General features: G+C 29.2%; 1 long non-coding RNA gene across 1 annotated transcript; it reads left to right on the top strand.

Annotated features, from left to right (window-relative positions):
- LOC124886416 lies at positions 1-856 on the top strand. The gene is made up of 4 exons (XR_007043561.1): positions 1-27; positions 144-232; positions 360-403; positions 535-856. It is a non-coding gene; the product is annotated as an uncharacterized LOC124886416 (long non-coding RNA).
- The last annotated feature ends 7,752 nt before the right edge of the window (positions 857-8,608 follow it).

The following is an 8,608-nucleotide window of genomic DNA, read 5'->3' as shown; positions in this document are numbered from 1 at the left end:
CTGTTCATATTGCAAAACAAAGCAGTGGTAAATTCCTCTTTGCTCTCTCCTTTACAAGCTATATATTGTCTTTATTGCAGAAGCATTATATCATGTATGCTCGTGGCCGTGGTCTGATATCAAATAATTTATAATAACCACAGGACCAGCGACAACGAGGAGCTGCTAATGGACTTGCCATGACATCAATGTCACTTTTCAAAGCTATCGGTCCAGCTGGAGGAGGATTACTGTGAGTTCACTTGTTTTATAACACTAATCATTCGTCCAGACTTAGATTACATGGTTTTTCTTTAGATGCAGGAATACCGCTCTCTTTTCCTACAGCTAAAATCGTCGCCTTTTCTTGATTTCTGCAGCTTTTCTTGGGCTCAAAAGAGGCTTGACGCTTCCATTCTTCCTGGTAATGAGCATAAGCTATGTTCGCTGTTTAAAATAACTGAGTTCAGTTGAACCCGTAGCACATACACTGCATTCGCCTATGCTCTTTTCGCTCTCTGATCTTTATTTCTGTTGTGTTGTACCCGAATGCAGGTTCTCAAGTGGTATTTTTTGTGCTGAATGTGATAGAGGCAATTGGTGTGTTGTTGACATTCAAACCATTCCTAGTTGAAACACAAAAGACTTAATTAGAGTTGAGTTTATGGTCTCTTGAATATGTCTTTTTTTTTTCTGCTGGCAATTAGCTAAAATTGTCTCCTATTCTTATGTGTGTGGATGATGTGGAACAACATTCATCCACAAATTCTTATATAGTTCAATTAAAGGAGATTTTGCATGTTCAAAACTTTAGAACATTATAGCCATTTTATATTTATTGATTAATGGGAAAAGGCTCAAATATGTCACTGAACTATCAGAAATGACTCATTTATGCCATCGGTTAAAAGTTGGGCTCATTCATGCCATCCCGTTACAAAAATGGCTCATACATGCCATTACTTTTAACAGCCGATTTTTAGAAAACAGTTTTGCCACGTGGCAGCTAATTAGAGGTCCACGTCATTTTTAAAAAAATTAATTTAAAAAAAATTATAAATTTTTTATTATTATAAATATTTTTTTAAAAAAAAATATTTAAAAAAAAATAAAAATCCCTCAACTTCCCAATCTTATACATTATGTATTTATAAAAAAAATCTTATCCTAAAGAAAACTACCCCAACCATCTCCACCTTTTCCTCAACCCCCTCAACTCCCTCAACTTTTCAACCTTATACATTATATAGTACACCCACACAGACACAAAGGGGGACATAGAAAACACAAAGATAAGGGAAACGAATAGGGAGGATTAGGGAAATAAAAAGGACAAAAACAGGAAGAAAGGGAGAGGAACCTTGAAAAAAAACCACGGACTGGGAGAGAAAAACAAGAAAAGAGAAGAGTTAAGAAGAAAAAGGAGTAACATTTTACAGAAACAAAAAGCAAATAACATAAACGGGTAGACAACGAGTTGGAGTTTGAGGTTTGGTTCGTGGTTTCGAGTTCGCAACTTCTTCTTTCTTTTGTTGGCAACTATTTTTCCAAAAGGCAACCCTTTACCTTTCTTTGAATAATATAATATCGCGATTATGCGAAATTCAATTCCAATATTATGAAGTGGAGTTACTCTTATTTTACATTTGTTGTTGTAATACTAGAGTATTCAAATCTTTGTTATGATTAAATTTAAAGTGAGATTTGATATAATATATGATCCATGCATGCATGCATATAAATGATTATAAAAAAAAAATGATAACGTACACATCCACACACAATACTTTACTACATACATTTTGCATGCATACACACAAAGAGGGAGAGAAAAGTAAGGAAAAGAGAATGCACCAACAGAAGAAATTGTTCACATTTTTGCATTCTTTTTCTTTCTCTATCATGTACTTTTCGAAGTGTTAAGAAGGATTAACCATTTAAGATCTTTAAATTGATCATTTTAATATGGTCACCTTTTTCATTTGGCAAAATATGATAAGAATACGGTTCCGTTCTTTATTAGCATTGCATATAAGGACTAACAATGGTTATAATGAACTAGAATTTCAGGTTTGAATATTTTGGGTTCATATGTATAAATAAATACGTAGAAGATTGGTCAAATATATATATATATATATATAATTATTTTTAAAAATAAGAATCTAGAAAAAACATGAACATTAGTTATATGCAAAATTTATTATTCGTTATTTGATAAATAAAAGTATAGAAATATGTAATTTATAAACTTTGTAACCAACACCATTTTTTAAAAAAATTAAATAAAAAATTATAAAAAAAAATTATAATTTTTTTTAAATAATTTTTTTTTTAAATGACGTGGACATCTAATATGCTGCCACGTGGCAAAGCTGTTTTCTAAAAATCGGCTGTTAAAAGTAATGGCATGGATGAGCCAGTTTTGTAACGGCGATGGCATGAATGAGCCCAACTTTTAACGAATGACATAAATGAGTCATTTCTGATAGTTCAATGGTATTTTTGAGCTTTTTCCCTTGATTAATTCATTTTAGACATTAGGATTTGCTTGGTTCAAGAGACTAGATGAGTTATTCAATTAATCTCTTGGTGGAGATATTAGCTGAATTCAGTATTATTTTTCTCTCAAAATTTTGAATAATCTGTTCCACGTAGAAGGTGAGATAATTCTATAATAATTCCGGAAGAATAATGCATTAGGCTTTTTTTTTTTTGTAAAAAGGAAAAAGTTATTTATCTGTTGGAGAATTCAGAATTATAATACAGAGTAAAGATTTAAAAGAAAAAATATAAGGGGAAAGGATATAGGATGGTCATTTTGAAAAAATGACCACAATTTGAAAAGGTGAACAACTGTAGTCAGTCAGCTATTTTTAATCTAAAAATTACACAAATACACAATTTATGTTTATTTTCAATATTACAAAAAATATCAACTCCCTAAACATATTACAAAAATCTCAACATATACACAGAATGCTATGTATATGTCAGCTATGTTATGTATATTAATAGGGAGAGAGAATAAACTAATTAAAAAAGTGGGAGACAGTGTAATTACTTCTAAAAGGGTTGGTATTTATGTTATTTATACATTTTTAATTCCTCTTTTTAGTCATTTAGCCCATTTGGGCACATGTGGTCTCTATACTCAATTGATACACTTTTATACCAAATTGATACACTTTTATACCAAATTGATACATTTTTATACTATATTGATACATTTTTTTAAAAAAATAGAAAAGGTAATTATATGCAAGCACATACAGTCCTATACCCAATTGATATTCTTTTATACCATATTAATACACTTTTATACTACATTGATACACTTTCAGTGTCCATATACTCAATTGATACTCTCTTATACTAGATTGATACACTTTTAGAATGCATGTAGAAACTATATAGAGTCATATAAAATATGTATTTAAATAATAATTTTAATTAAAAATTGTATAGAATGTGTATAAAAATGTTATAATTATTATATAGAATATGTATATGTATAGAAACTGTATCATTATTATATATAAATAAATATCTTTAACGATTGTATTATATTAAAAGTATATGATATTGTATTTATTGTATAAATAAATAAAACTAAACAAAACAAATAGAATATTATTTTAATAATATTGGTGAATGCAAAATAATCTGGAAAAAAAAAATTACTCGATTGTTTAAAAAGAATAAAAAAGAATAGAATCTTTAAAAAAAAAAAGGAATCATACCAAACTTATTACAATTCTTTTTGAGTGTTGGTTGATAGTCATGCACTAGTGAAGTACGTGTAGCCGTCTAAGTATAAAGTTGTGATAGTGGAGATCTTGGGGTAAGCAGTCACCATGATCGAGTGCTATTTTTTAAATTTTTAAATTTTTAAATTTAGATGCTAATTTTATGAAATTATTTTAGTTTTAGGTGTTATTTTTGTCCTTTTCCCACTACTTAAAATGTGTTGCATGTGAAACTTCCGTCTATTTTTTCCATTATGCTTTATCCTAATCGTTTTATAAATTTGTTTTGCATATTTATGACATTCGCTTAAAAAAGTAACACATTAGTGGAATTGGCTGAGCCAAAAATACATGTAAAACTCCACATATAGTCACTTTTTTATATTTCTCTCACTACTAACATATAAAAATAGAATTCAAACTAAATTCTTCTCATTTCTTTGTATGGCTTCAAAATTTAAAATATAATTTCAATGTATTTATCTACAAAAATTAGTTATGAGTTGAAATACAAATATAGAATTGATATAAATAAAAATTAACTCTTAATTTGACATTCAAATACAAATACAAATGCTTATAACTCATATCTTCAAAATAAATGTGAATTGATATAAATTCAAAAGTATACAAATTCAAATGTATAGATGTATACTGATTCAAAATGTATGTGAAAGAAATATAACAAAATAAATACAAAAATATATAAGCGCTGATAGAAATTTACAAGCAAATTCAATTTATAACTAAATATAATTTATACAAAATACCTTAGAGTTATATACATTCGGGTATATACAGAATACCTTCAAGTCATTACAACGTTGTTGCTCCTCTCCTTGGAGTGAGAATCATTGAAACTCTTTTTTCTTTTTCTTGAGTTTAGACAAAATACCAACAGATTATACAAAGTGAGTTATACCTAATGTCTAATAGAAGAACAAAAATAGTTTATACAAATCAACTTCAAAAAGATAATTTAATTGTATACAAACACGTGATAGTTGTATATCTATATATAATGTATAAAATATGAACCAACATATTTTATAATAGCTAAAAACTGATTATACAACATCTCTCTCTTGCTATATATATATATATATATATATATATATATATATATACATATATATATATATATGTATACGCCAACTCTATAATTGTTTTTGACGTTTATTTATATACATATATATATATACATGAAAAAACTTGACATGACATACATACTTGTATGTAACTAACAGAAAAGGAATATATATATATATATATATTTTGAAACCTTTTTTTGTATGAATTGAAAAAAAGAAATATTTTTTGATGTAATAAATTTTTGGGAACATCATCAAAATATACTCACTCCATCTCGTTTTATGTTGTCATACAGGCTGGCTCAGCCCATTCGGGCGAGCCTACACTAGCTTTGGAGTTTGACGGGTCAGGCCGGGTTGGCCCATCAACATGACGTGCAAGAAAATAGCAAACCCAACCAATCACACTGTGGGCTGCAGGCCTCCACGGGCCAACCTATTTAAAAATATATTATTTATATAATCTTAATTTAAATTTTAAATGGTTGATTACATAAATATTTATAACATAATATTACATGAAGTCACTACTTGTTAATCAAGTCTCAAATTTATAAAAAAAAAAAAATTAATAATCTGTGAAATTAAATAACTTCTAGCTAAATAGTAATATTAACCTAATTTTGTTTTGATTGATTACAATAAAACACAAAGAAATGTCAATATTTAGTCTATCAAGAGTGAAAATGAACTCCTAAAAAAAAACTCACATGACACTTATGGCATGTTCAATATCGTAATTCTTAGTACTCTATTCTATTTTTAATGGGAAAAAGACAAAAATACCACCTAAAACTAAAATAATTTCACAAAACTGACATCTAAATTTAAAAACCCAGTAAATAGCCATCAAACATCACAATTCGACCCTTTCCGTTATGTGTACTGGGCTGACTTTTCATATTTAATGGGTCTATATTTTTTTGGTTCCTTTTCTTTTTTAATAATGCAAAGTTTAATCCATTTCACTTTCAAAAGTCAAAGTAGACGTTGGACAATTCAACTGAACTTTTAGGTAGATTTATAAGTTTTATTCTAAACCATTTATATGACAACCTTTTTAAAGTGATATAACATTATTAAAATAAAATACAACTTGATTTGTTTAGGTAACCTTATGTATACAATAAAATACAATATCATATACTTTTAATATAATACAATTGTTAAAGATATATATTTATATATAATAATGATACAGTTTCTATACATATACATATTCTATATAATAATTATAGCATTTTTATACACATTCTATACAATTTTTAATTACAATTATTATTTAGATACATATTTTATACGACTCTGTATAATTTCTACATGCATTCTAAAAATATATCAATCTAATATAAGAGAATATCAATTGAGTATATGGATACTGCAAGTGTATCAATAAAGTATAAAAGTGTATTAATGTGGTATAAAAGAGTATCAATTGGGTATAGGGACTACATATGCTTGCATAGAATTTCCTTTCTTTTTTTAAAAAAGTGTACCAATATAGTATAAAAGTGTATCAATCGAGTATAGAGACTGCATGTGCCCAATTGGACCAAATAGCTAAAAAAGGGAATTAATTTAGCCGACTGACTATAGCATATCCACCTTTTTAATTATGGGTCATTTTTTTTTTTAACTAAAAATTACACAAATATACAACTTCTGTTTCCAATATTACAAAAAATTTCAACATATACACAGAATGTTATGTATGTGTCGGTTATGCTATGTATATTAATAGGGAGAGAGAGTAATGTAATTAAAAAGATGGGAAAGAGTGCAATTACTTCTAAAAGGATTGATATTTATGTTATTTATACAAACAAATGGCCATGTCATGTCCTTTTCCCATTTTTAATCATTTTTTGTTTGACCCATGGGCCAGCCCAACTCATATTGCTCAAGCCCATGGGCAAATAGACTTATATGGGCAAGGCTAAAAATCTCTGTTCTTAAACAGATTGCAAAAATCGTAGTTCAACCCTAACAATTTACGGGCTGGATCGAGCTAGCCCAATAAACCGGACCCATATGGACGGCTCTACCAAGTACGGAGTTTAAGAAATAAGAAAAGACTTGGTATGTTTACAAATTGTCTTTTATTAACAAAATGTACAATACTATCTTTAATTAAGTTGGAACAATAAAAGTAAAAATAAATTTGTGTCTTTAAATAGTTACTCCCTCCGTTTCAAAAAAATTGAATTGTTGAAATATGACACACATCTTAAGAGAAAAATACAAAGACATAAAATGATCATATTTTTTTATTTTTGCCCTTTTTAATCTTCAAAACATTAGTAATAATCATTGGAACTCATCCTTGAAAATTTAATTAATGAAGGGTAAAATTGAAAAAAATTTCCAACGTCTATCTTGAATAATGAACAAATCAATTATTTTGAACACTACAAAATACTTCAACAATTCAATTATTTTGGAATGGAGGATGTACTAAATAAGAAATCGTGACATTCTTTTTGTGACGGACCAAAAAAAAGATAGCGACACATAAAATGCGAGTACTATTTAAGAGTTAATATAACAAAACCTACCAATAGTTTTCACTTTTTAAGGAAAAAATTTGCAGAAAATAGTGAAATATTCAGGAAGAGAGAGAAAAATCAAATATGAAAAATTTAAGAAGAGAGAGAAAAATCATTGATAAAAAAACTCTTGACCTAAATACATGATACTTCAAAATTTCTTTTTTTGTTAATAAAGGAGGTTTTATTTATTAATATGCATCATAACAGGCTGCGTTAAAGTACATGATAGGAGATAGTTTGGCAGTGGAAAAACTACTACTACTAATATCCGTGGCTACAACCGTGCTAGGTACAACAAAAACAGTTCCCTCTTTGTCTATTTGAATAGTCCTCCGAATAAATAAAGGTGGAACTGTCCATTCTTCCAAAAAGCAACGTGTTGCGACCTGTGGCTTAGTTTGTCATTCTTCCTTCATGGCTGACCTGTGGATTCCCCAGCTTATGAAGAAGATCCCTCTATAAAATCATCATATTAGAACATTGATTTTCATTCTCATTGCATGCAGTTGCCAACCTTAAGGAATCAGTGGCAATACTAAGGTTAGAGTAATTCCATTGAACAACTAATTTGAGGGCCATAGTTTCTGCTTCCAGCGGATTTTCAACACTTATCTTCACCATAAATCTCCTAATCTAGTTCCCCCTATTGTCTATAGACACACCCCCAAACCCTCATTTCCCTGATTTGTAGTCAAAGGACCCATCAATGTTAAGTTTTAATTTGTGAGCGGCGGTGTCCATTGTTGCTTTGCATGGTTTTTCCTAACTGAACGCTGCACTGCCATAAACAGGAATTCAATGGATTTCTCGTATGGTTCTCTAATTGGGATGGGCACAAAGTTATCATTAAAGATGTTGTTATTTCTAGCAAGCCATATATTCCATAAGAAGAAAGGGAAGACGTCTTTAAAAGTAAGATGCTTGCCCAGTTTTACATCCTTCTTCTTACAATAAGTTTTTAAGAAGGATTGATGTCTTTGATGCTTTTTATATTTTGCCATAGAGCCCTATGTTTGCATATGAGATTGCTAGCATAAATACAACTAAATAGACAAGAGGTATTTCTTACCTTAATAATGGCATGAATTTCCTGGTCTGTAGTAGTGACTTCATCCAGTTCCAGCACAGAATCATCCCATAGCACTGAAAGCCCACCGGCATTCCCAACTGCTGGGACCTCAATGACTCGGTTGAACAGAAAGTCATTGAGTAAGACCAGTTGGTCCTGCATTTTGGTTTC

Source organism: Capsicum annuum, chromosome 8 (genome assembly GCF_002878395.1).
Source record: "Capsicum annuum cultivar UCD-10X-F1 chromosome 8, UCD10Xv1.1, whole genome shotgun sequence".
Classification (NCBI taxonomy): domain Eukaryota; kingdom Viridiplantae; phylum Streptophyta; class Magnoliopsida; order Solanales; family Solanaceae; genus Capsicum; species Capsicum annuum.
The sequence above is the reverse complement of the archived record's forward strand: the minus strand, read 5'-3'. Positions and strand labels throughout refer to the sequence as shown.